Source organism: Balearica regulorum, chromosome 12 (assembly GCF_011004875.1).
Source record: "Balearica regulorum gibbericeps isolate bBalReg1 chromosome 12, bBalReg1.pri, whole genome shotgun sequence".
NCBI classification, from domain to species: domain Eukaryota; kingdom Metazoa; phylum Chordata; class Aves; order Gruiformes; family Gruidae; genus Balearica; species Balearica regulorum.
The window spans coordinates 243,065-270,570 of NC_046195.1; the positions used below are offsets into that span (position 1 = coordinate 243,065).

A 27,506-nucleotide genomic window follows, 5' to 3' on the forward strand; every position below is an offset into this window, starting at 1 on the left:
GATAGAAGCCAGTTCTCTTCTTGCAGTGCGGGTAGCTACCTGAAGGAAGAGGAGAACAAACCACCACGGGTCTCCAGCTATGCTGCACAAAGTCTTTAATAAGAAGGAGCAGATGCAGTGGCACAGAACAAAGAAACACACCTGCAGGGTTCAGGGAGGCACAGAGAATGGCCCGTTTGCCAAGGAGAAGCTCCATACAAAGCACTGGCCTTTTCCCATCCTGCTCTACGTGGTGGCAGCAATCCCAGCCCACCAAGAGCAGTCCCTAACTCCGAAACCCTCCCCGCCATGAGCAGGAGGTTCAGCAAGGCAGAAGAGAACGAGCCCTTTCTCCAGGAGCTCAGAGCAAAGCAGAGCCAGAGGAGGCACGGCCAGGCCTGCCATGCAGCCAGGAGCAGTGGGCACAGATCCCTCCTGCCAGGTGGCATGAGGACACCCAGCCCGTCTGCAAGCCGTGGCCACGCTCCCGCTGCTGCAGGGTCCCCGTCTTCCTTCCTGCTCCGAAGGGGATGATGCGCCGGCTTCAGCAGTTCAGGCTGCAGCGGAGGGGAGGCAGACACAGCCCTGACCCCCCCAGACCAAGGGAGCCCCCAGAAGAGATGGGAACCCCCCCGGCGCTGAGGGAGCTCCCAACAGCAGCGGACAGAGAGGATCCCACGGCTGTGCTCTGAGGGAAAGAGGTGAGGATGGGGCCCGGCAGGGTCACCACCACCGGGGAGGCCTGGATGGCCACCGTCGAGTCAGCGCAGCGGGCGACACAGGGCTCACTGCAGCTGCTTGCAAGTGGGGTTGGGCCAGAGGCGCCGCAGGGCGTTTGGAGGCAGGGTCTGAAGCAAGACATCTCTAGGTGAGGGAGGCAAAGCTGAAACGCAGAGCAGAGAGGAAACAGAGACCTCAGCATCAGTCTGTCTTTTCCTCAGCTCTCTCTGAAGATACGCTTTGCTGCCCTCCATCTCCACCTCTAGCTCCATGTCCAGAAAGAACCCGCAGCTGATCTTGCTAACGTGCACAAGAGCCGTGACACTGTCGGAAAACACACACTGTGCTTACAGCTCCCACGGCCCTCATCGTGCCCTCCAAGATGCACGGCACAGGCAAGCTGACCCACTTTTGGAAGAGGCCCCAGCAGAGTGGGTTTAAAGCACCTCTGCAAAGACTGATCATACCCCATCTCCAGAACAAACCTTGCTGCGCTGAAGAAAGCCCTGCATGCTCTTGGCCATTTGGATAGAGCCCATCTACTAAATGTAGGCGGAAATTCTGCTGGGCAGAGCTCCCTGCAGATGAGCCCCATGGACCATTTTCTGCTTGAAAGAACCCCCTTTCTTCCCAGCTCTCCCCAGCCAGCCCCATCAAAAGGGAAACTGGTCACAGCCCTTCAGCAGTTCTGTTGCAGGGCCAAGCTGAGGCAGCCCAAGTATCAACCTGAGCAGCCACCATGACAGCAGCTCAGCCCAGAGGGAGAGATGGAGCGGACTCAGGCTTACCTCGTTCCTCGAGGAAAGGGAGGCAAGAGAGGAGGATGCGGAGCCTGGAGCACCACAGGCTTTTATGCTGTGTCCCAGAGCCCCGTGGGGCCACAAACATTCCTTGCTCATCAAGCACCTAAACACCGAGCAGTTGCCGCTTGCTGAGGACTCGCTGGTGTTTAAACCTTTTTCTCTTTCATCTGGAATGTTTTGATCCTGCTTCATAGCACCTAGGATCATGGAATGAATCATAAAATGGGTTTGGGTTGGAATGGACCTTAAATATCGTCTAGTTCCCACATCCCTGCTGTGGACAGGGACGCCTACCCCTTGGTCAGGTTGCTTCAAAGGCCCATCCAACCTGGCCTTCAAGACTTCTAGAGGTGTGGCATTCACAGCTTCTCTGGACAAACGGTGTCTCACCACCCTCACCGGAAAGTACTTCTTCCTAATATCTTACCTAAATCTACCCTCTTTCAATCTAAAACATGTACGCCTTGTTCTATCCCTACACTTGCTGATAAAGAGTCCCTCCCCATCTTTGCTTAAGGATACTTTTAGGTTCTGGAAGGTTTCTATAAAGTCTCCCTGGAGCCTTCTCTTCTCCATCCAGAGCGATCTCAACTCTCTCAGCCTCTCTTCATAAGGAGAGGTGTTCCAGCCCTCTGATCGTCTTCATGCCATTGACCCCAACTCTTTGAGTGCAACCATCAAAACAATTCCTTATCCAGCAAGTGGTCCACCTGTCAAATCCATGTCTCTCTGTTTTAGAGACAAGGATGTCGTGTGGGACAGTATCAAATGCTTTACACAAGTCCAGGTAGATGACATCAGTTGCTCTTCCCTTACCCATCAATGCTGTAACCCTGTTGCAGAAGGCCACTAAGCGTGTCAGGCAAAATTTGCCCTTAGTGAAGCCATGTTGGCTCTCACCAATCACCTCTCTGTTTTCCACGTGCCATTAGCATAGTTCCCAGGAGGATCAGCTCCACGATCTCGCAGGGCACAGAGGGGAGACTGACCAGCCTGCAGGTGCCCTGGTCTTCCTTCTTCCACCTTTTAAAAATGGGGCTTATGGTTCCCCTTTTCCAGGTGCTGCAGATTTCCCCAATGTGCCATGACTTTTCAGATTTGATGGATAGTGACTTAGGAACTTCACCTGACAGTTACTTAGGACATAGAAGTTACAGCTAGTTCTCCTGTTCCATGTCAGTTGTAGCCAGTTCTCCTGTTTCGCTCATCAGAGGGGGCACTGTCACTTTCATCTTCCTTTGTGGTCATAGGTACAGGAAGAAACCCTGCTCGTTATTTTTAAAGTCCATAGCCAATTTCAACTCCAGCTGTGCCTTGGCTTCCCTGATTCACTCCTTGCACTCCCAGTCCATTCCCCTATGATCTCCTCTGCCCGTCTTCCTGCACATCAGGATGGAGAGCTTCTTGCGCCCCAAGAAATATATCTTTTAGTATCTCCCAGTTTTCATTGGCTTCTTTATCTCTGAGGGCACTTTCCCAAGGTACCCCACACACTGGTGCCCTAAACATCCTAAAGGTTGCCTTTCTCAGCTTAAGGATCCTTCCCCTACATTTAACAATCCTTTACCGCTCCAGACTGAGAATTACACCTGGGCATGAGCGCAGCAACCCAGGCTACCTGCAATTTTCACCTCCCCGGTAAGTTCTCCTGCACTAGTAAAAAACAGGCCCAGCAGTGCCTCTCCTCTGGTCAGGCTCTCTCTCACTCCACTAGTTTTCTGGACTGCTTGCAGTTGACTGTGCTGCTTTTCCAGCAGATGTCTGGGGGGTTGAAGGCCCCTACCAGGATCAGCATCTGCAAGCGTGATGCTTCCTAAAGTCAAAACGATTCTTCTGCGTCCCTGATTCTTAAGGCCAATGAACTCGGAGGTCTGAGGCTACTGTGCAGGGAGATTTTAAGCTGCTTTGTGTCACATGGATTGCCTTTGTCACGTTGCCCTCTTCATGATGAGCATGGCCACCGATCACAGTGAGCCAGGAAGGACACCTCAAGCCAGCTCTCAAGTGCTTTCAGTGGAAGCACTCCAGCTAAGCCTGAGAGACGTGTCTCCCCGCAGGTCATCATAGACACACAGGAGACAGTGGGTAAGCTCAGGCAGAAGGTCAAGACTTCACAATCCCATACAGGAGTCGGGACTCACTTCTCCAGGGATGTGGCAAAGCAGATGGAATGGAAAGATCGTTGGGGTTGGAGGGGAGGCCCTTGTGGGCAGGAGTGATGGCCACAATGGCCTTGCTTACACTCGTCATGCTCTACCACGGCCTGGTTTTTTGAGCAAAGAGATAACTGCTTACGCCCTTCCCTGAATGAGACCCACACCCAAATTCACCTTTTTTGCTCAGCAATTTCACCCCAGAGGCCAGAGGCCTGGATGGCCTGCTTTTGAGGAGAGGCTCAAGGCAGCAAGCCAAGAGCTCCTCTCCAGTACTGGCAACCTCACTGCCATCTCTTTATAGCTCACAGGAGGGGCAGTGCAGCCCCAGAACAGCTGCCCTAGAGACAGGGACCTCTCTGCCAGTGCCAGCGTTCAGAAGTCGGCGGGACAAGGCCCAGAGCTTCCTGAGGTAACTGGGAAGTTTAGTCTGCTCAGAGCAGGAGGCTGGCCCAGAGGACCTCCAGAGGTCTTTTCTAACTGTCATTATTCTGTGGTGCACTGAGCCAGCCGAGCACTTGAGCAGTGACCAAACAGCAATGACTTGGAAGGCAGCAGTGGCAGGAGATAGCACAGAAGTACCAGTTGTTTCAGGAATGGTTCTAAAATGTGTGGAAATGCTGTTGAAGAATTCGTTTACCCAGTGTGCAATACGCCAATATACACACAGAGCAGAGGTATTTTTGCATATTTACGCAGATATGGGTGTCTCTTCCAAGACAGCACCTCAAAGCTCCAAATCAGTGGTTATTTATAAATGCAGCATTAACATATTCTTCTTTCTAATAGGTATCCATTTTTTATTCTATTAAATGATTGGTTTAGAGTAGGTGGTATAATTGGGGTAGGTGGTCCATGGGTTAGTGGTAGCGATCTCCCCCTGTTGGAATTACCTTTCCCTTAATTTCCTTCTTCTTTGGCAATCCTCAACGATTCTTCAATGCATGGTGGTCAAGCTAACAATTTATCAGTTACGCTTCTACTTGGTAAGCTTCTATGCCTGGTGAGCATGGCCACCGGTCATGGAGAAATTGAGCCAGGAAGGACACCTCAAGCCAGCTCTCAAATGCTTTCAGTGGAAGCACTCCGGCTAAGCCTGAGAGACAATTCTCCCTGCAGGTCATCATAGACACACAGGAGACAGTGGGTAAGTTCAGGCAGAAGGTCAAGACTTCACAATCCCATACAGGAGTCGGGACTCACTTCTCCAGGGATGTGGCAAAAATCAATGGAATGGAACGATCATTGTGGGCTGGAGGGAAGCCCCTTGTGGGCAGGAGTGATGGCCACGATGACCTTGCTTACCCTCATCATGCTCTACCACGGCCTGGTTTTGTGATCAAAGAGATGCCTGCATCCTTCCCAGAACGAGACCCACACCCAAATTCTGCTGTTTTGTTCAGCAAATTCCACCCAGAGCCCAGAGGTCTGGATGACCTGCTTTTGAGGAGAGGCTCAGGGCATCAAGCCAAAAGCTCATGGCTCTTCTTCCTTGGTCAGAGATGGGGTGGCCCATTCCATGCATTTTAAACTACAAAGGGACGTCGGATCAGCTTCTCAGAGAACCTGGGAGTCATCGTGATGTGGAAGAGTTGGGAAAACCCCTGAACTCCAGGCAAACACGAGTCATTGTGCTGTGGACTTCAGTGAACACGGTGCCCCAGCCTCAGGGGTGCCAGGGATAGCAGAACTCGTAGTGCCAGTGCGCCACTTTCCTCAAGGGCATTTCCACACAAGTTAGCAGCATTCCTGAAACAACTGGTACTTCCGTGCAATCTCATGCTGCTGCTGCCTCCCAGGGCATTGCCTCTTGGTGGCTGCTCAAGGGATTGTGTGAATCAGCCCACCCCAGAATAATGATGGTTGGAAAGGATCTCTGGAGGTCCTCTGGGCCAACCTCCTGCTCTGAGCAGACCAAACTTTCCAGTTACACACCACATCCCACCACATGCCCTTGAGGAAAGAAGCACTTTGGGAGGAATGAGGCTCTTCTATCACCAGCATGTTTCAGGCCGGGGAACTATGTCCACAGCAGGGTGACTCATCTTTACCTGCAGTTCAGGGGTTTTCACAACTCTTCCAGATCATTATGACTCCCAGGTGCTCTGGGACACGCATCCAGTGTCCCTTTCTGGATTTAAAAGTGTGGAATGGGACACTGCATCCCTGACCCAGAAAAAAGACCCAGGAGCTTTTGCCGACCTGCCCTGTGCCTCTCCTAAAAGCAGGTCATCCAAGTCTTTGGCCTCTGAGGTGAACTTGCTGAGCCAAACAGGTCGATCTGGCTGTGGATCTCTTTCAGGGGAGGATGCGGGCATCTCTTTGATCACCCTCCTATGCCCTGATTTACTTCTCTCCAACAGGCTCTCTGCTTCCCAATCTGAGCCCAGACCCCTGGTTGGAAGAAGCATGAGGACCTGGTCAAGTCATCAAGGGACATGGCTATGGAGATCCCAGGGAGAGGTCACCTCATAGAGACCTGTCCGGCCCCCTGCTCTGCTCTTCATTGTTAGAAATCTGCCTTTGTTCTCTGGGGTCATAGGCAGGAAAAGCAGGTTGTGATAAAGCCTGATGAGTGCAAGCAAGGTCCTCATGGCCCTCCCTCCTACCTGTGTGGGGCCTCCCATCAGCCCACAATGGTCCTTCGTTGCCATTGAGCTTGGCCACATCCCCGAAGATGTGGGTCTCTTCTCCCACCATGTTCTGTGAGCCTACGACGACCTGCTGGGAGAGAGCTGCCTCCCAGGGTCAGACTGACGCTGTGCACTGAAAGCACTTGAGAGCTGACTTGAGGTCTCCCTAATAGCCAAATTTCACCATGACTGGTCACCAGCGTCACCGTGAAGAAGGCGATGTACTGAATGTGATCTGTGTGACTGAAAGCCACTTAAAATGTCTGTGCAGCAGCCTGAGACCTCCCAGACAATTGGTCTTAGCAGGCCTGGAAACAAATTAATTATTCTGACATTAGATGCTATGCAGCATGAGGAAGTCATTTCAGATGAAAGAGACAAGGGCTTAATCACCAGCGAGGCCTCAGCAAGCGGCAACTGCTCGGTGTTTAGGTGCTTGATGAGCAAGGAATGTTTGTGGCCCCACGGGGCTCTGGGACACAGCATAAAAGCCTGTGGTGCTCCAGGCTCCGCATCCTCCTCTCTTGCCTCCCTTTCCTCGAGGAACGAGGTAAGCCTGAGTCCGCTCCATCTCTCCCTCTGGGCTGAGCTGCTGTCATGGTGGCTGCTCAGGCTGATACTTGGGCTGCCTCAGCTTGGCCCCGCAACAGAACTGCTAAAGGGCTGTGACCGGTTTCCCTTTTGATGGGGCTGGCTGGGGAGAGCTGGGAAGAGGGGGGTTCTTTCAAGCAGAAAATGGTCAATGGGGCTCATCTGCAGGGAGCTCTGCCCAGCAGAATTTCCGCCTACATTTAGTAGATGGGCTCTATCCAAATGGCCAAGAGCATGCAGGGCTTTCTTCAGCGCAGCAAGGTTTGTTCTGGAGATGGGGTATGATCAGTCTTTGCAGAGGTGCTTTAAACCCACTCTGCTGGGGCCTCTTCCAAAAGTGGGTCAGCTTGCCTGTGCCGTGCATCTTGGAGGGCACGATGAGGGCCATGGGAGCTGTAAGCACAGTGTGTGTTTTCCGACAGTGTCACGGCTCTTGTGCACGTTAGCAAGATCAGCTGCGGGTTCTTTCTGGACATGGAGCTAGAGGTGGAGATGGAGGGCAGCAAAGCGTATCTTCAGAGAGAGCTGAGGAAAAGACAGACTGATGCTGAGGTCTCTGTTTCCTCTCTGCTCTGCGTTTCAGCTTTGCCTCCCTCACCCAGAGATGTCTTGCTTCAGACCCTGCCTCCAAACGCCCTGCGGCGCCTCTGGCCCAACCCCACTTGCAAGCAGCTGCAGCGAGCCCTGTGTCGCCCGCTGCGCTGACTCGACGGTGGCCATCCAGGCCTCCCCGGTGGTGGTGACCCTGCCGGGCCCCATCCTCACCTCTTTCCCTCAGAGCACAGCCGTGGGATCCTCTCTGTCCGCTGCTGTTGGGAGCTCCCTCAGCGCCGGGGGGGTTCCCATCTCTTCTGGGGGCTCCCTTGGTCTGGGGGGGTCAGGGCTGTGTCTGCCTCCCCTCCGCTGCAGCCTGAACTGCTGAAGCCGGCGCATCATCCCCTTCGGAGCAGGAAGGAAGACGGGGACCCTGCAGCAGCGGGAGCGTGGCCACGGCTTGCAGACGGGCTGGGTGTCCTCATGCCACCTGGCAGGAGGGACCTGTGCCCACTGCTCCTGGCTGCACGGCAGGCCTGGCCGTGCCTCCTCTGGCTCTGCTTTGCTCTGAGCTCCTCCTGGAGAGAGGGCGCATTCTCTTCTGCCTTGCTGAACCTCCTGCTGATGGGGGGAGGGTGCTGGAGTTAGGGACTGCTCTTGGTGGGCTGGGATTGCTGCCACCAGGTAGAGCAGGATGGGAAAAGGCCCGTACTTTGTGTGGAGCTTCTCCTTGGCAAACGGGCCATTCTCTGTGCCTCCCTGAACCCTGCAGGCATGTTTCTCTGTTCTGTGCCACTGCATCTGCTCCTTCTTATTAAAAGACTTTGTGCAGCATAGCTGGAGACTCGTGGTGGTTTGTTCTCCTCCTTCAGGTAGATACCGGCTCTGCAAGGAAGAGCACTGCCTTCTTTCTTGATCTTTCCACCAGTTGTGGACAGAGATCCCTGAGCTAATACCAGATCACCCAAAAGCCTCAGAGACATTGAGTTTGAGTCTGTAACCTGGGGATCACAGCCCTGTGGTGCCAGTTGCCCTGTTGTTCATTGCACGTGTTAATACAGACATTTAAGTTAACTTTTCAGTCCTCTCAATTCGCGTTCACAAACTCCATATGAAAACTAGTCATGACACTTCTCTCACTGAGCATGTTCCATCACAATTCGCCTCTTAATAAGAACTGTAGCATTTGTGAAGACAGTTTGCGCGTCTGTAAATTCTCTACTAACCAAGAGCTCACACAGCTCTAAGAGTACAGCAACAAATGTTGCTGTTATCTTGCCAGCATTGGCAAGGACTCTACCTCAGGTCCACTGCTTGGAAGGCAGCTGTGCTCATCACTACACCACCAGCACACCTGTGGGCAGTGCTGCCTCCTGCTCCTCCACTTCACAGACTGGCCAGCCTCCTCCTTTGCACATATACACTTCCTCCAGCTGCTCCTCATTCGCACCCTCTCAACTGCAACCACCTCCTAACCTTGCTCTCCATGTGGACAGGCACTGCCAGTTATACCACCTTCACATGAATTCTTTTAAGCTGTCTTCCTGCTGCAAAAGCCAAAATCGACCCGTATTCACCTAGTGAGGTAAATGATGGGTTTTGTGGATCGTGTAATATTTTGGTCCATGCTCGGGAATTGGACAATGCTTGCCACTGCTGGAAGACAGGTCTGCACGTACGTACTCCACCAAAACCAGGTCTCTTCTGTTTCCTCCACGCTTTTCCTCAGCCAGGCTCTACCTGGCCCTTTCCATAGATCTCGCCCACTCTTGCAAACCGTTCCCCCTATGCACCAACAACCTGCATGGCAGCTGGAGTCTTTGTTCAAGGGTTGACACCACCCTACGTCCCCAAGAAACTGGAGGTGCTGCCAGAAGGTCACCACGTCTCCTCTGCAGGAGTTTCTCCACCCTAGTGCTCACAGCAGGTTTGGAGACCCCCTCAGGTACATGCGAGAAGCGAAGCGCAGTCTAATGTCCCATCCTACCACTACCACCAGCCCTGACTTCCCTGCTGCCCTGGAAGCAGCAGAGACCAGCTGGGGAGTGAAATCATCCCCCCATGACAGGAAATCCCAGGTGCCTGGCTGAGGACAAGGTGCAAGAAGCCATAGCCATAGTCCCTGGGGTTACGCCTCTCAAGGCCTCTGGAAGCCTGGTAGCTGTCACGCTCAGTGCAGGTCCCAACCGCAGAGCTTTGAGTGGAGCATTGCCCTGAACCTCCCAGGCAGCTGGGTGTCATTGCAGAGGGATGTGATCAGCAGGGCAGAGAGGGCTGGAGCAGGTAGTTGTGGCCGAGTGGTGAAGGCGATGGACTAGAAATCCATTGGGGTTTCCCCGCGCAGGTTCGAATCCTGCCAACTACGGGGCGCAGTCCCCTTTTTGGGCTGCCTGCACTTGACCATGCTGCAGCCCTGGGACTTGGGACTTGGGACTTGGCTGTCAACAACGTGGGACTTGACCGTAAAACCCCCTTGCCTACAGCACTTGTCCTCGCACCTGTAGAGCCAGCTCAAGTGGTCAAAGAGAAAGTCCCCATCCGGGGTTATGGGCAGGAGATGTGTGGAGAAGGGCAAAGAAAGGTCCTTGTGCTTCCCACCACAGGCCAGAAGGAGGAGAACTTTCCAGGGAGACATTTTTCCTGCTCAGGCAAGGATATAGGAAGGGAAAGCAGCGTGAGCACAAGCGCTGGTGCTGGCAGTGCCAGGGAGCATCAGGCAGGGCTGTGGGAGGTCCATCTCTTTGGCCATCTCCAACATCCAGCCAGGCAAAGATGTGACAAAATTCTTCTGCTTGGTGCTGCCTTGAGCCTGGCTTGGACTGCCTCATCTCCACCTCAGCTGTTGTGTGATTCTCTGAGCCACTGCTGGATCCCCTCAGCCAGGAGCAGCCATCATCACATGGGAGCAGAGAGGGGACAGGGGCCAGTGCTCAGGAAGGCTGCAGAAGTTAGCTGGGCACAGGGCAGGAGAAGGGGCACTGATGTCAGCGCCAGGGCTGGAGCCCAGGAAAAGAAGGATGACCTGAGGACAGGAAACAATTGACCCAAGAGCAAGGCAAGAGGCTAAGGTGTAAGCATGCTGAGGAGAGCCCTGAGGGAGGCCCAAAAGGCCAAGGTCCCACTGAGATTTGAACTCAGATCGCTGGATTCAGAGTCCAGAGTGCTCACCATTACACCATGGGACCTCCTGGACACATGCTGCCTTTCTCCTCTGGCCACCCAAGCTGAGCCATATGGTGCTCTTATCTTGAGCCATCCTGGCTGAGCTGGCAGTCTCTCCATCTCCCTGGCCAGCACCAAGTGCGGCCTTCCTCCACGGCCACGGGGCACTCTCTACTCACAGGGCCTTTCAAGGCAGCGGTAGAGCCCACAGCGCAGGCCTGCCATGGCCTCTTCTGCAAGACCTACGCTGTGACAATCTTGCGAGGACATGCAGGACACAACCTTCGGGTGCCTGTCGACTGCCCAGAGCACTGGGCTGACACCCAGTACTTCTGAACGCACAGGACAGACCCTGTTGTCGTGCCCAAGCCCAAGATATCAAATGGCAGGTTACACTCAGAGAGGGCATGAGAAACACCTACTCACTGGAGGAGGCTGGATTCTCTACAGACTCACAACTCTGAAAGCACATTCTAGAGAAGCAGCGCTGCTGAAGGCTTTCCTTGTCCATGCCGAGGATCTGCAGGACTTTCAGGACTTTCTGAATGATGAAGTGCATATGACCAGCATGTACCTTCTCCTACCTACACGGCAGGAACCATTTTCCTTCAGCTGCCATTTTCTCATTAAACACCACGACCACCATGGTTTCATGCTGCTCTCTGATTGGCTGGCAGCCCCTTAGCTCTTCTCACAGAGGCCACCCTGCAGCAGCCCCTCTCCCCTCCACCACCACCACCTAGCCACATCTAGCCAATACAGAGCCCATTGGGAATCCCTGCTCAGCCCTGCTCCTGGCTGCACCTGCCAGTGGGCCCAGCAGCAAAGAGGCGAGGCCAGAGAAATCCCCCAGCTGTTTGAGTCGATTGCACTGGTGTATCCCAAAGTAGCACCAGCCTCATCCTCCTCCCCACCTGCAGAGCCCTGGAGGTCCGCGCTTGTGGCTGGGAAGTTGGGGATCGAGCTGCCTGCTGGGAAGGGAGACAGACCTGGGTCCCCAGGACACCCACTGCCTGGTGGGGGGAGCTGTGTGCTGTGCTCTGCCTGCTGCTCCACACCCACCCGTCTGCCTTGCTGAGGAGCACGTTGGGCGTGCTGGCTGCCAAGAAAGCAAAGGAGAAAGAAGGTGGCGGTGGCAGAGGGAGCAGGAGGGCCATGGCCATGGGTGGGCAGAGAGCAGGAGCGCAGCAGTGCTGGTGGTGTAAGATGCTGTAACATGCAAGGGAGAGGCTGTGGCTGTTCAGGAGCCGGAAAAAAAGAGCAATTAGCAGAGGATGGTTTCGATCCATCGACCTCTGGGTTATGGGCCCAGCACGCTTCCGCTGCGCCACTCTGCTCCCCCCAGCACCTCAGCCGGGACCTCCCACAGCCCTGCCTGACGCTCCCTGGCACTGCCAGCTCCAGCGCTTGTGCTCACCATGCTTCCCCTTCCTCTGCCCTGTGCCCTCGACCAGACAGGAAAATTGTCTCCCTGGCAAGCTCACTGGCCCTGGGCCTGTGGTGGGAAGCGCAAGGGCCTTGCTTTGCCCTTCTCCACACTTCTCCTGCCCATAACCCTGGATGGGGATATTTCTCTTTTTCTCTCATTGCTTTTCCAGCAGATCTCTGGGTGGTTGAAGGCCCCTACCAGGATCAGGGCCTGCGACCCCGAGGCTTCCTGACATCAAAATGATTCATCTGTGTCCCCGATTCTTAAGGCCAATGAACTCGGAGGTCTCAGGCTACTGTGCAGGGAGATTTTAAGCTGCTTTGTGTCACATGGATTGCCTTTGTCACGTTGCCCTCTTCATGATGAGCATGGCCACCGATCATGGTGAAATTGAGCCAGGAAGGACACCTCAAGCCAGCTCTCAAGTGCTTTCAGTGGAAGCACTCCAGCTAAGCCTGAGAGTCATCATAGACACACAGGAGACAGTGGGTAAGTTCAGGCAGAAGGTCAAGACTTCACAATCCCATACAGGAGTCGGGACTCACTTCTCCAGGGATGTGGCAAAGCAGAATGGAACGATCGTTGTGGGCTGGAGGGAAGCCCCTTGTGGGCAGGAGTGACGGCCACGATGACCTTGCTTACCCTCATCATGCCCTACCACGGCCTGGTTTTGTGATCACAGAGATGCCTGCATCCTTCCCGGAAGGAGACCCACACCCAAACGCACCTCAGGAACTTCACCCCAGAGGCCAGAGGCCTGGATGGCCTGCTTTTGAGGAGAGGCTCAGGGCATCAAGCCAAAAGCTCATGGCTCTTTCTTCTGAGTGAGGGATTGGTTGGCCCATTCCTTGCATTTCAGACTACAAAGGGACATCGTGTCAGTCTCCCAGAGCACCTGGGAGTCATCGGAATGTTGAACAATTGGGAAAAACCCTACGCTCCAGGCAAACATGAGTCATTGTGACATGGACTTCAGTGGACACTATGCCCCAGCCTCCGGCATGACACGGATAACATGGCTAATGACCCCAAAGTGTGGCTTTCCTCAAGGGCACTTCCACACAATTTAGCACCATTCCTGACACAGCTGGTGCTTCTATGCAATCTCCTGCAGTTGCTGTATTCCAAGGCATTGCCTTTCGGTGGCTGCTCAAGGGCTTCTGTGACTCAGTCCACCTTTGAAAAATGAAGTTTTGAAGGGACCTCTGCAGGTCCTCTGGGCCCATCTCCTGCTCCGAGCTGACCAAACTTCCCCGGTTCCTCAGCAGGAACCTCCAGGCCTGATCCCATCAACTTCTAAACACTGCTGCTCTCAGAGAGGTCCCTGTCTCTCAGGCAGCTCTTCCAGAGTTGAACTATACTCCCTGACACTTCTTTTCCTAAACAGCAGACGATATTTCTACTGTTGCAATTTGCCCTTTTGTGGCGAACCTCTCAGGAGAGTCTGACAGCTGAGCCTCCCCGGCCCACACGTGGGCCACCAAGAGATGACAGTGACAGTGCCAGCGCTAGTGAGAAGATTCCAGGGTTATGAGGTAATGTCTGGAGATGGACGGGAAATAAATACCAGGATTAGGAGTGAAGATTCTCCCTAGGATTTGCCCTGAAAGCTGTGCAGGGACAGATTTTTTCCTCCTCTTTCCAGCCCTTCTGCCCAGAAAGGGCTTCTTGTCACTGGCATGAAAGTGAAATGCAGAGCAGGTGGCATTCCATGCACACAACCAGCCCTAGTGCTCTCCATAGTGGCCTGGAGCACACTAAGAACTCCTGGCTCATGCAGATCCAACCTAGAATTAGGTTGCTTTTAAAAGCAAACTTTGGACTATACACGTGCAAGCTGACTTCCAACTATGTTTTCTATCACTGAATCATTCTTTGCAGCTTTTACTGTTTTAAATAAACCCCTTTGATTCACTTAATCCTCATGCAAGTCACAATTACAGCCTCAGACCTAATGGTCTCTTTTTTGGTGGGTGGAGGTTATCCAGAAGACACAGGGCTGTTGTGCAAATGTTTCCTGCTCATGTGACACTCGAGGCACTGTCCTGGGGAAAGGACTCTGTGCAGTAAAGGGATTTCCAGAAACACCTTTATTCTTGGCTTCCTTGTTAACTGGGTTGAATAAAAGTTTTCAAGGGGTCCGTTCAATGACACATCAAGAACCACCACTTCTCTCTCTCATTCTGAGATTGGTTCTGTTGTCCCACTTTTAAACCCCACCTCGATCTAGGTGTCATGAAGGACCCTTCAAGCCAGTTCTCGAGTGCTTTCAGTCCAGGGCTAGCACTGAGAGACAGCTCACCCTGTGGGTCACTGTAGGCACACAGGAGACGGTGAGGTAAGGACTCACGTATCCAGGGATGTACCAAAGCACAACAGCAAGAAAGAACCGTTGTGGGATGGAGGGAATGCACCGCTGAGGGCCACGAGGACCTTGCTTACGCTCATCAGGCTTTACCACAGCCTGCTGTTTCTGCCTGTGAGCCCAGGGAACAAAGGCAGATTCATAACGACGAAGAGTAGACCAGAGGGTCAGACAGGTCTCTCTCACGTGCCCTTTGCGTAGGATCTCCATAGCCATATTCATTGATGACTTGACCAGGTCCTCACTCTTCTTCCAACCAGGGGTCTGGGCTCAGCACGGGAAGCGGGGAACCTGTTGGAAAAGAGCAAATCAACATGTAGGAGGGTTTGATCCCCTGAGATGCCCGTGTCCTTCCCTGAAAGAGACCAACAGCCAAATTGACCTCTTTTACTCAGCAAATTCATTCCAGAGGCCAGAGGCCTGGATGACCTGCTTTTGAGGAGAGGCGTGGGGCAGGGAGCCAAAAGTTCATGGCTCTTTTTTCTGGGTCACGGATGGGGTGGCCCATTCCATGCATCTAGAAAGGGACACTGGATCTGGCTCCCAGAGCACCTGGAAGTCACTGTGATGTGGAAGAGTGGGGAAAAACCCTGAACTCCAGGCAAACATGAATCACTCTGCTGTGATCTGCTGTGTACACTGTGGCCCGGACTCAGGCGTGCCAGAAATACAAGCGCTCACAGTCTACTTCCGCTGACAATTCTGCTTTCCTCCAAGCCTTTTCCACACAATTTAGAACCATCCTGAATCACCTGGTGCTTCTGTGCAATCTTGTGCTGCTGCTTCCTTTTGTTGGGTGCTCAAGGGCTCCTGTGACTCAGCACACCCCAGAAGGTTCAAAGGGACCTCTGGAGTTCCTCTGGGCTGACCTCCTACTTTGAGCGGACAAATCTTCCCAGTTTCCTCAGAGGCTCCAGGCCTTGTCCCATTGACTTCTGAATACTGTCACTGTTGGGGACGTCACTGTCTCTTGCGTAGGTCTCTCCAGGGCCGCAACACGCCCCCTTTCACCTCTCTTCCCAAAAACGCAGCTGGCAGTAGCCTTGCTGAAACTTGCAAGGAAAGCGGCTGTTAGTGATTATTCAAGTCGTGTTGTACAGGAACATCTGAAGGATATAAGAATCCCGTCTAAAACCACATTCCAGGTGCTTCTATTTTGGCTGGGACGCCTCATGCGGATGAATACATATTTAATCGTGTAATTCCATACTTTGCGTCCCAGCTTCTCTCCTTGCTCAGCACGGGTCAGTTGTGAATTTTCGTGACACAAGACTCTACTCACTACCTGCTCCTGGGCTAAAATCCACCTGGTCCCTGCACAGCTTTGGGGGGATGATGATTGCTTGGGTGAATCCCCGTGCCAGCTGGCCCAGAGTGGGTCATATCCCTATTCCCCACGGCAAATCCCTCAGCAGCAATCTGCCACCTCCACATCACTGATCACTTGGGGCAACTGCAGTCACTAGTAGAGGAGAACTTTTGCCCAAATAGGAAGTGACAGGTGCCCTGCCCTCCACTTCCTGCAAAACAGGCCCCTCGGCCTGAACCCCCCAAGCAGGCAGCCAGGTCTGCTATTTCCCTTGAAGTCACGCCCCTCTCCCTGTCACGTGGTCTGTTGTGATTGGCTGGCAGGACCTTTACATGGAAGTACATCTGACCAGGAAGTACCTTCCCCTACTTACATGGGTTGGGAGGGGATTTTCCTTCAGCTGCCATTTCAGGGCCCAGAGCTGCCATTTTACCACACACGACAACCACCATGGTTTCATGCTGCTCTGTGATTGGCTGGCAGCCATTTCTTGACCCCATTTCTTGACCCACCTGCTCTCAGGCAGACCTGTGGTTGGCTGTCAGGACCAGACAACCCTACCTGTGTGCCCAGAAGCACGCCAGGCAGGGAAGCCCCCACCCACTGAATGCAGGGAAGAGGCAACTTTTGACAGCGTCATTCCCCGTGGGTTCTCGTATTGCTTTGTGATTGCCTGACGGCCAGGCAGAAGGTGGGTGGGGGTGGGGTTATTCTTCATTACACTGTCCTCATTTCTGTGTGACTCTGCTCTTCTGTTTTTTGTGGGGCTGTTTGTGTGTGTGTGTGAGCTGTTGTCTATGATGCTTGAAGCTGCCTAGAAGTCTGGCTAAAATCAGAGCATTTCCAGCCAAAAAGAGGGACAAGAACTCGTAGCATAGAATTAGCAATTGGGGCGAAGGTTCCTCCCAGTCACCCCAGGGCAGGACTGGACCAGCAGGACTGAGTGGTGCCCTGTCTTAAATGCTGCAAGGCATCCCCATATGGTTCTGGGCAGCCTGAGCAGGTGTAGCCTCTTGGTGAGGGCGAGGAACGTGGTGGCAGTGCTGAGACCTTCATTTTGGGGCATGTGTTTGCTGGTTGCCTGTCCCAGCCACGGACCAGAGCACGCAGCAACCAGGCAGAGGAGGCAAAAGCAAAAGTGGGAAGGAGAAGGGTGGGATGTGGATGCAGATGTGAGCATGGAGAGAGTGGCCGCGGCCTGCCTTCCGCAGGAGTTACTGCTCAAGGGAGAGCATTAGACTGCAGACCAAGAGGTCCCCTTTCCACTGACCCTTCCCTTCTTCATCCGTGCTGCCAACCTCCCTGAATTTCTCTTTGCTTGCGCTGCTTCTGCCACCATCAGTGGCATGGCTGCGTGGAACAGATCACGCACCAGCAAATCCCTGGTCTCTCCTTCTCTTCCTCTGGGCCCTCACTGCATTTTCCCCTCAGGGTTGCCTTTTTCCTTAAGATGCTGCAACACCTAGGCACGCTACCAGCAGCCCCTCTTCCTCACAGGGGCTGTTCTGCTGCTGCTCTGTTGGGAGCAGGTGGGCACGTGACTGAAAGAAGCCCTCTGGGAAGTCTGCAGCTCTTTTCTATGCCAGCTGTCAGGATCTGTAATGGCAGGGGATCAGCTCCTGATGGCACAGTCACCACCATGTCCGCTTTTGCACTTCCACGTCTTTGCCGGAAGAGGAGGAGACAGGAGAAACCCACTCATCAACATCTCATCCTTGGGTTAAATTAGGAAAGCTGCCTGGGAAAGGTTGTCCATGTGTGCAAGGGCTGGGGAGGGGTCAGGCAGAATACCCCCAGGACCCCAGGCAAGATCTCAGATTTATGATGGGTCTTCATCCTTGGCAATGAGGGCCATGTATGCACACAAGGACCTCTTCTGTAGCACAGATTTTGTGCTGGCCTCTTTGCTTCGCTTCGCTTGCCTGTTGCTCCACCCCAGTCTGCCTTCATGAGACCTAAAATGAGATGGAACTTGGTGAGTGCTGGCCATACCTCCAATCCAGGAGGTGTCTTCTCTTCATCTTCAGCAATGAGGGCCATGTTGTGCAGGCTCTCTTTGGAGATGACCTGCTGTAGTTTCAGGTGTAAGGAGGAGAGCTGGTGGGGCTGTGCTGCTTGGGATGTCAGGTGAGGCCAGGCTCTTAAGGTCTGCTCAACAACCAACAACAAGCGACCTCTTTTCATCCCTTCACGCGAACTTGTCTGCCTTGTCAATGGGAGCAGGATTTCCCAGTAATCCAGGAATTTCTGGGAGTGGGAGTGAGGACAAGTGCTGTAGGCAAGGGGGTTTTACTGTCTCAGGGCTGCAGTGTGGTCAAGTGCAGGCAGCCCAAAAGGGGACTGCGCCCCGTAGTTGGCAGGATTCGAACCTGCGCGGGGAAACCCCAATGGATTTCTAGTCCATCGCCTTCACCACTCGGCCACAACTACCTGCTCCAGCCCTCCTTGCCCTGCTGATCACATCCCTCTTGCAATGACACCCGGCTGCCTGGGAGGTTCAGGGCAATGCTCCACTCAAAGCTCTGCGGTTGGGACCTGCACTGAGCGTGACAGCTACCAGGCTTCCAGAGGCCTTGAGAGGCGTAACCCCAGGGACTATGGCTACGGCTTCTTGCACCTTGTCCTCAGCCAGGCACCTGGGATTTCCTGTCATGGGGGGATGATTTCACTCCCCAGCTGGTCTCCGCTGCTTCCAGGGCAGCAGGGAAGGCAGCTGTGTGGAGACAACCAGGGCTGGTGGTAGTGGTAGGGTGGGACATTAGACTGCACTTTGCTTCTCGCATGTACCTGAGGGGGTCTCCAAACCTGCTGTGAGCACTAGGGTGGAGACACCTCAGCCTTGTTCAGCCCTTGAACAAAGACTCCAGCGCCATGCAGGTTGTTGGTGCGTAGGGGGAACGGTTTGCAAGAGTGGGCGAGATCTATGGAAAGGGCAAGGTAGAGCCTGGCTGAGGAAGAGCGTGGAGGAGAAAGGAGAGAGCTGTTTTACGTGGAATAGTTATGGCCCAAGATTTTTCCAGCAGTTGCAAGCATTGTCCAGTTCCCGAGCATGTACCAAAATACTAAAGGATCCACAAACACATGCATTTACCTCACTAGATGAAAGTAGCCCCTATTCCCTTTTGGCTCTGGAGCTGCAAAAAGGCATAAAAGAGTCCGTGTGGAGGTGGTGCATCCAGCAGTGCCTGTCTCTGCCTCTGCCTGCCTGCCTGCCTGCAGAGCAAGGTTGGGAGGTGGTTGCATTTAGAAGGAGCAGCTGGAGGAAGTGTGCTCTGATCTGGAGGAGCAGGAGGCAGCACTGCCCACAGGGGTGCTGGTGGTGTAGTGATGAGCACAGCTGCCTTCCAAGCAGTGGCCTTGAGGTAGATTCCTTGCCAATGCTGGCAAGATAAAAGCAACATTCGTTGCTGTACTGTCAGGGTTATGTGAGCTTTTGGTTAGTAGAGAATTTACAGACGCACAAACTGTCTTAAGAAATGCTAGAATTCTCATGAAGAGGGGAATTGTGATTGCACATGCTCAGTGTGGAGTTTGTGAACACGAATTGAGAGAACTGAAAAGTTAACTGAAATGTCTGTATTAACATGTGCAATGAAGAATTGGGAATCTGGCCCCACGGGGCCATGATCCCCAAATTACAGACTCACACTCAATGTCTCTCAGACCTTTGGGTTCTCTGGTGTCAGTTCAAGGAACTCTATACACAATGGGTTGGAAGGTCAAGACAGAAGCCAGTTCTCTTCTTGCAGTGCGGGTAGCTACCTGAAGGAGGAGGAGAACAAACCACCACGAGTCTCCAGCTATGGTGCACAAAGTCTTTAATGAGAAGCAGCAGATGCAGTGGCACAGAACAGAGAAACATGCCTGCAGGGTTCAGGGAGGCACAGAGAATGGCCCGTTTGCCAAGGAGAAGCTCCACACAAAGCACTGGCCTTTTCCCATCCTGCTCTACCTGGTGGCAGCAATCCCAGCCCACCAAGAGCAGTCCCTTCTCGGGCACCTTCCCCCCATCAGCAGGAGGTTCAGCAAAGCAGAAGAGAATGAGCCCTCTCTCCAGGAGGAGCTCAGAGCAAAGCAGAGCCAGAGGAGGCACGGCCAGGCCTGCCGTGCAGCCAGGAGCAGTGGGCACAGGTCCCTCCTGCCAGGTGGCATGAGGACACCCAGCCCGTCTGCAAGCCGTGGCCACGCTCCCGCTGCTGCAGGGTCCCCGTCTTCCTTCCTGCTCCGAAGGGGATGATGCGCCGGCTTCAGCAGTTCAGGCTGCAGCGGAGGGGAGGCAGACACAGCCCTGACCCCCCCAGACCAAGGGAGCCCCCAGAAGAGATGGGAACCCCCCCGGCGCTGAGGGAGCTCCCAACAGCAGCGGACAGAGAGGATCCCACGGCTGTGCTCTGAGGGAAAGAGGTGAGGATGGGGCCCGGCAGGGTCACCACCACCGGGGAGGCCTGGATGGCCACCGTCGAGTCAGCGCAGCGGGCGACACAGGGCTCACTGCAGCTGCTTGCAAGTGGGGTTGGGCCAGAGGCGCCGCAGGGCGTTTGGAGGCAGGGTCTGAAGCAAGACATCTCTGGGTGAGGGAGGCAAAGCTGAAACGCAGAGCAGAGAGGAAACAGAGACCTCAGCATCAGTCTGTCTTTTCCTCAGCTCTCTCTGAAGATACGCTTTGCTGCCCTCCATCTCCACCTCTAGCTCCATGTCCAGAAAGAACCCGCAGCTGATCTTGCTAACGTGCACAAGAGCCGTGAGACTGTCGGAAAACACACACTGTGCTTACAGCTCCCACGGCCCTCATCGTGCCCTCCAAGATGCACGGCACAGGCAAGCTGACCCACTTTTGGAAGAGGCCCCAGCAGAGTGGGTTTAAAGCACCTCTGCAAAGACTGATCATACCCCATCTCCAGAACAAACCTTGCTGCGCTGAAGAAAGCCCTGCATGCTCTTGGCCATTTGGATAGAGCCCATCTACTAAATGTAGGCGGAAATTCTGCTGGGCAGAGCTCCCTGCAGATGAGCCCCATTGACCATTTTCTGCTTGAAAGAACCCCCCTCTTCCCAGCTCTCCCCAGCCAGCCCCATCAAAAGGGAAACCGGTCACAGCCCTTCAGCAGTTCTGTTGCGGGGCCAAGCTGAGGCAGCCCAAGTATCAGCCTGAGCAGCCACCATGACAGCAGCTCAGCCCAGAGGGAGAGATGGAGCGGACTCAGGCTTACCTCGTTCCTCAAGGAAAGGGAGGCAAGAGAGGAGGATGCGGAGCCTGGAGCACCACAGGCTTTTATGCTGTGTCCCAGAGCCCCGTGGGGCCACAAACATTCCTTGCTTATGAAGCATCTAAACACTGGGCAGTTGCCACTTGCCCAGGACTCGCTTGGTGTTTAAACTTTTTTCTCTTGGAATGTTTTGATCCTGCTTCATAGCACCTAGGATCATGGAATGAATCATAGAATGGGTTTGGGTTGGAATGGACCTTAAAGATCATCTAGGTCCCGCATCCCTGCTGTGGACAGGGATACCTACCCCTTGGTCAGGTTGCTTCAAAGGCCCATCCAACCTGGCCTTCAAGACTTCTTGAGGTGTGGCATTCACAGCTTCTCTAGATAAATGGTGTCTCACCACCCTCACCGGAAAGTACTTCTTCCTAATATCTTATCTAAATCTACCCTCTTTCAATCTAAAACATGTACGCCTTGTCCTATCCCTACACTTGCTGATAAAGAGTCCCTCCCATCTTTGCTTTAGGATAGTTTTAGGTTCTGGAAGGTTTCTATAAAGTCTCCCTGGAGCCTTCTCTTCTCCATCCAGAGCGATCTCAACTCTCTCAGCCTCTCTTCATAAGGAGAGGTGTTCCAGCCCTCTGATCATCTTCATGCCATTGACCCCAACTCTTTGAGTGCAACCATCAAAACAATTCCTTATCCAGCAAGTGGTCCACCTGTCAAATCCATGTCTCTCTGTTTTAGAGACAAGGATGTCGTGTGGGACAGTATCAAATGCTTTACACAAGTCCAGGTAGATGACATCAGTTGCTCTTCCCTTACCCATCAATGCTGTAACCCTGTTGCAGAAGGCCACTAAGTGTGTCAGGCAAAATTTGCCCTTAGTGAAGCCATGTTGGCTCTCACCAATCACCTCTCTGTTTTCCACATGCCATTAGCATAGTTCCCAGGAGGATCAGCTCCACGATCTCGCAGGGCACAGAGGGGAGACTGACCAGCCTGCAGGTGCCCTGGTCTTCCTTTTTCCTGTTTTCTCTTTTCCAGGTGCTGCAGATTTCCCCAATGTGCCATGAATTTATAGATTTGATGGAGAGTGGCTTAGCAACTTCATCTGACAGTTCCTTAGGCCATATAATTTGTTGAGGACCTCCGTCTTCTCTGCCTCAGTTGTAGCCAGTTCTCCTGTTTCGCTCATTGCGGGGGTACAGTTACCTTCATCTTCCTTTGTTGTCCTGTGTACCTGAAGAAACCCTACTTGTAATTTTTCATGTCTCTAGCCAAGTGCAGCTCCGGCTGTGCCTTGGCTTTCCTGATCCCCTCCTTGCAGTCCTGCTTCTTTCCCCTATAATCTCCAGTACCCCTCTTCCTGCATGTCAGGATTGAGAGCTTCTTGCGCCCCAAGAAACATGCCTCGTAGTATCTCCCAGATTTAGTTGGCTCCTTTATCTCTGAGGCCACTTTCCCAAGGTACCCCCCACACTGGTGCCCTTAACAGCCAAAAGGTCAAACCTGCCTTTCTCAGGTTTTGGGTCCTTCCTCTACTTTTTACCCATCCTTTACCCCTCATGATTGAGAATTACACCTGGGCATGATTGCGACAACCCAGCCTACCTACAGTTTCCACCTCTCTCATAAGTTCTTCTGCACTAGGGAAAAACAGGCCCAGCAGTGCCTCTGCTCTGGTCAGGCTCTCTCTCACTCCACTAGTTTCCTGAACTGCTTGCAGTTGACTGTGCTGCTTTTCCAGCAGATGTCTGGGGGGTTGAAGGCCCCTATCAGGATCACGGCCTCCGACCCTGATGCTTCCATAAGGCCAATGAACTCGGAGGTCTCAGGCTACTGTGCAGGGAGATTTTAAGCTGCTTTGTGTCACATGGATTGCCTTTGTCACATTGCCCTCTTCATGATGAGCATGGCCACCGATCACAGTGAGCCAGGAAGGACACCTCAAGTCAGCTCTCAAGTGCTTTCAGTGGAAGCACTCCAGCTAAGCCTGAGAGACGTGTCTCCCCGCAGGTCATCATAGACACACAGGAGACAGTGGGTAAGCTCAGGCAGAAGGTCAAGACTTCACAATCCCATACAGGAGATGGGACTCACTTCTCCAGGGATGTGGCAAAGCAGAATGGAACGATCGTTGTGGGCTGGAGGGAAGCCCCTTGTGGGCAGGAGTGATGGCCACGATGACCTTGCTTACCCTCATCATTCCCTACCACGGCCTGGATTTGTGATCAAAGAGATGCCTGTGTCCTTCCCTGAATGAGACCCACATCCAAATTCACCTGGTTTTGCTCAGCAAGTTTACCCCAGAGTCCAGAGGTCTGGATGACGTCCTTTTGAGGAGAGGCTCAGGGCATCAAGCCAAAAGCTCAAGGCTCTTCTTCCTTGGTCAGAGATGGGGTGGCCCGTTCCATGCATTTCAAACTACAAAGGGACATTGAATGTGGCCTTCCAGAGCACCTGGGAGTCATTGTGATGTGGAAGAGTTGGGAAAACCCCTGAACTCCAGGCAAACATGAGTCACCCTGCTCTGGACTTCATGGAACCTGGTGCCCCAGCCTCAGGCATGCCAGGGATAGCAGAGCTCATACTGCTCATGCGACACTTTCCTCAAGGGCATTTTCACACAATTTAGCAGCATTCCTGAAACAAATGATGCACCTTCCATGCAATCTCATGCTGCTGCTGCCTTCCAGGGCATTGCCTTTTGGTGACTGCTCAAGGGATCGTGTGATTCAGTGCAACACAGAATAATAATGTGGATTGCTGGAGGTCCTCTGGGACAACCTTCTGCTCGGAGCAGACTAAACTTCCCAGTTACCTCAGGAAGCTCTGGGCCTTGTGCCATCGACTTCTGAACACTGACACTGGCAGAGAAGTCACAGTCTCTAGGGCAGCTCTTCCAGGGCTGCATTGCCCCTCCTGTGAGCTACCAAGAGATGGCAGTGAGGGTGATCTGGAGATGTCTTGAATACAAGTGTTCATGTAGTCCGTATAATGACACGTCAGAAATACCCACCTCTCTATCTCATTCTCAGGTGGCTTTGTTCATCCCACTTATACAACCCACCTCGTTCACAGTTTCATCAGCGTGAGCCAAGAGTTTGGAGTGTGCTCGGTGGCACCAGGAAGAGCACAAGGGCTGGATGTGTGCATGGAATGCCGCCTGCTCTTGCATTTCATGTACACGCCAGTGCCTAGAAAGACGTTCTGGGCAGAAGGGCTGCAAAGGGGAGAAGAAGTCTGTCCCAGCATGGATCTCACTGAAAAACCTGAAGGGAAGCTGTATTGTACCTGGCTGAGATGGAGTTAATTCTCCCCACAGCAGCCCTCACAGTGCTGTGCTGTGTCTTGGGAGCTAGCAAGGTGTTGGTAACACACCAGTGTTTTGGCTGCTGCTGAGCAGTGCCAGCACACATCAAGGCTGTCTCTCCAACATTTCTTCCCCCCCCCAGCAGCAGGCTGGGGGTGGGCAAGATCTTTGGAAGGGACACAGCCAGGACAGCTGACCCAAACTGACCAAAGGGATATTCCGTGCCTTATGACATCTGCTCAGCAATAAGAAATTGAGACATAGGGGGTGGAACAGGGTGGGGGCATTCTTTTTTTTTTTTTTTTTTGCAATGTTTGTTCTCTGGAGTAACGAGTACGCTTACTGAAGCCCTGAAACACCAATGCAATCAATTCAAACAGCTGGGGGATTTCTCTGGCCTTGCCTCTTTGCTGCTGGGCCCACCTGCAGGTGCAGCCAGGAGTAGGGCTGAGCAGGGATTCCCAAAGGGCTCTGTATTGGCTAGATGTGGCTAGGTGGTGGTGGTGGAGGGGAGAGGGGGTGCTGCAGGGTGGCCTCTGTGAGAAGAGCTAAGGGGCTGCCCTGTGCCGGACACAGCTGGTCCCAGCTGCCTCCACAACACCGAGCCAACTGCAAAGCTTGTGGCATCCGTAGCACCCGTGATGGAGCAGGTGGATATTCCTGAAGGAACTGCAACCCGTGGAGAAGCCGGGCCAGTGAAGAACTTTCCTGGCAGGCCTGAAGCATGTGGAAGAGTCCACGGTGAAAAGGATTTTCCTGTTTAGAAGTGCAGCACGTGGAGAACCCGTGCCGGACTGACTAGTCTGCAGTGAAGGACTGTAGTTGAGCCATGTCAAAGTGGGAGGAATGGTGCTAGTTTTTTTGTCTTTTTTTTCCCACAATACCCAAAACCACACACAGCCCAATCCTTCACTTCCCTTCTGCCTGCCCAAGACTAGAACTGAGTGTTGGGCACACGCTGTCACTCACTCCTGCAAGCACGTCCACTGAACAGCAGGTCCACTGAACCCTGGGCCTGACCGTAGGTCTGTGCAGAGTTAATGCCTGGCGCCCGGGCACGGTTTGTCTGGTGTCCTGCTCTAAAACCTGGGCAGTCCCTGATGCTGATCTGCTCCACTCACTGGCTAGTGCTGCTGGAGATTTGCTGGAGACTGGTTTACTGTTGTTCACCCTTGTACTTGCTGGCTAGTTCAGCTTCAGATTTAGTTGCCAACATCTGTGCACATACAGAAACACACCCCCTCACACCCCCCCCCAAAAAAAAAAGGAGAACACAGTCTGACAGAAATGAGCTAGGAATACAGAGTAATGAAAAACAGCAATTCCCTTCTTGTTGTACATGTGTGTGGAAAGAGTTTCCAGGATGAGTTGCTCCTTCCCCTTTGCAGGTGTCACCGAAACCTGGGAATAAACCTTGTAACACCAATGTAGTGGTAAAGGCAGGAATTCTTTGTTGCAGCGCTGGATGCACGGGGGATAGCTCCACCTAACTTGCACGCCGGACTGACGTGGTTTAGCCCCAGCCGGTAGCTAAGTGCCACGCGCCGCTCGCTCACTCCTCCCCCGGCGGGATGGGAGGAGAACGGAAAAACAACGGCAAAGCCTCGAGGGTTGGGATAAGGGCAGTTTACTGGGACAGCAAGGGAGAGGGAAACAATCAACAACAGTGCTGATAACAGATAGTAACAATGGGTGATAACAGAGAACGATTTACCGACCTGACGACCGACCGACCGACCGGACGCTCGAGCCGTCCCGGAGCCACGCTGACATGCCAAACCCGCCCCTGCCCGACTAGCCCCCTTTTATGGTGAGCATGATGTCACATGGTATGGAATAGCCCCCGGCCAGCTTGGCTCACCTGTCCTGGATCCTTGTGAAATTAACTCTATCCTTGCCAGAACCAGAACACAGGTGATCACCAACACACAGGTTATATAGAATCAAAATATACATATTCATTGTTTTTCAAGAAAAGGCAGTCCTATGATAATCATTTCTTGGAATCTATTTCCATATTCTCCTCCCCGTCACGCATGCTCAGTGATTTGAGTCGGTGGTCCTCAAGGGGTCTCTGGTGGTCGTCAATGGTCTCGCACCCGTGTCCGCTGGATGACCCTCTTCTTGCGGGCATGCGCAGTATCATTGTTGTGGGTGCACTTGTCCATAACAACTTAATAAGATTAATATCTCCAAACCTATTCTTCGGTTTGGTAGGGACTGTACATGGAACATGGCAGCATTGTACGTTGTCATTACCTATCCCACAGTTACAGAGGCATCAAGTTGACTCTGACCAGCGTGCAGTTCCCCAGGTCCTCCTTCGTGCCCTTCTGGAAGACAGGAGTGGCACTGACTTTCTTCTGGGCCTCAGGAACCGCTCCCAGTTGCCAGGACATTTCAAAGACAATTGAGAGTGGCCTTTTCCAGCAGTCCTGATTGTCTGAGTGCTTCATGACCTGGGGGCAGGAAGGTGGTGTGGCTATCTTGTGGCAGGGAGAACGCCCGTGATGGAGCTCCAGGATTAGTTGCTCCTTCCCTTCCCAGGCCACGACCTTTGAGTTGCCATGACCCTTCAAAGACAATTGAGAGTGGCCTCTGCCAGAAGTCCTCCTTGTCTGAGTGTTTTCATGACCTGGGGGCAGGAAGACGGCATAGGTATCTGCAAGGGAGCTCCCTGCTCCCTGAGTACCTGATGGGCCAGAAGCCAGAAGATCGCTTGGTTCTTGACTGTGAGGTCACCTCTGGCTCTCCAGGGGGTGGGTGATGGGATTTGCAGAATGTCCAAAGATCTGCATTTCAGGGGAGAGTGATGCAGAATGTGAGTTTGGCAGAGGAGACTGGAAAAGTGGACTTGCCTAGGGATTCTCTTCTGTGCACCCCACTAGTGGTGGCAGCTGGGATCCGCAGCAAGACCTAATCCACAGAGTGGGTAGAGGCGCAAGACCCTCCTAGAGGAGCAAGACTCTCCGTTCCCCTGAGGGAAGGAAAGGGAAGGAGACCAAGAGAGAGGAGCCTGTCAGGAGTGGGACTCGAACCCACGCCTCCCAGGGAGACTGCAGCCTGAGTGCAGCGCCTTAGACCGCTCGGCCATCCTGACCAATGGCTGCTGCTCCCACTGCCTCTGCCGCTCCTCCCCCTGCAGCTGCCAGAGCCAGCCCACCCCAGCCGGCCTCCTCCTCCTAGCACTGCTGCAGGGCAAGCTGGCTCCTGGGAGCACCCTTCCCTGCTCCCACTAAGGGCTGCTGACAGGCAACCGCAGCTCCTACCCGCACGTTAGACCACGCAGTACCCAGCACAGG

General features: G+C 53.5%; 1 protein-coding gene and 5 non-coding genes across 6 annotated transcripts in view; 2 read left to right on the forward strand and 4 right to left on the reverse strand.

The window, feature by feature from the left end:
* LOC142603549 (olfactory receptor 10C1-like) overlaps positions 1–27,506 on the forward strand; it is a 178,324-nt gene that overhangs the window by 8,250 nt on the left and 142,568 nt on the right.
* Positions 9,697–9,778, forward strand: TRNAS-AGA (transfer RNA serine (anticodon AGA)). Its single transcript has one exon. It is a non-coding gene; the product is annotated as a tRNA-Ser (tRNA).
* Positions 10,527–10,598, reverse strand: TRNAQ-CUG (transfer RNA glutamine (anticodon CUG)). Its single transcript has one exon. It is a non-coding gene; the product is annotated as a tRNA-Gln (tRNA).
* On the reverse strand, positions 11,841–11,912 carry TRNAM-CAU (transfer RNA methionine (anticodon CAU)). The gene has a single exon. It is a non-coding gene; the product is annotated as a tRNA-Met (tRNA).
* Positions 18,027–18,108, reverse strand: TRNAS-AGA (transfer RNA serine (anticodon AGA)). The gene has a single exon. It is a non-coding gene; the product is annotated as a tRNA-Ser (tRNA).
* TRNAL-CAG (transfer RNA leucine (anticodon CAG)) lies at positions 27,222–27,304 on the reverse strand. Its single transcript has one exon. It is a non-coding gene; the product is annotated as a tRNA-Leu (tRNA).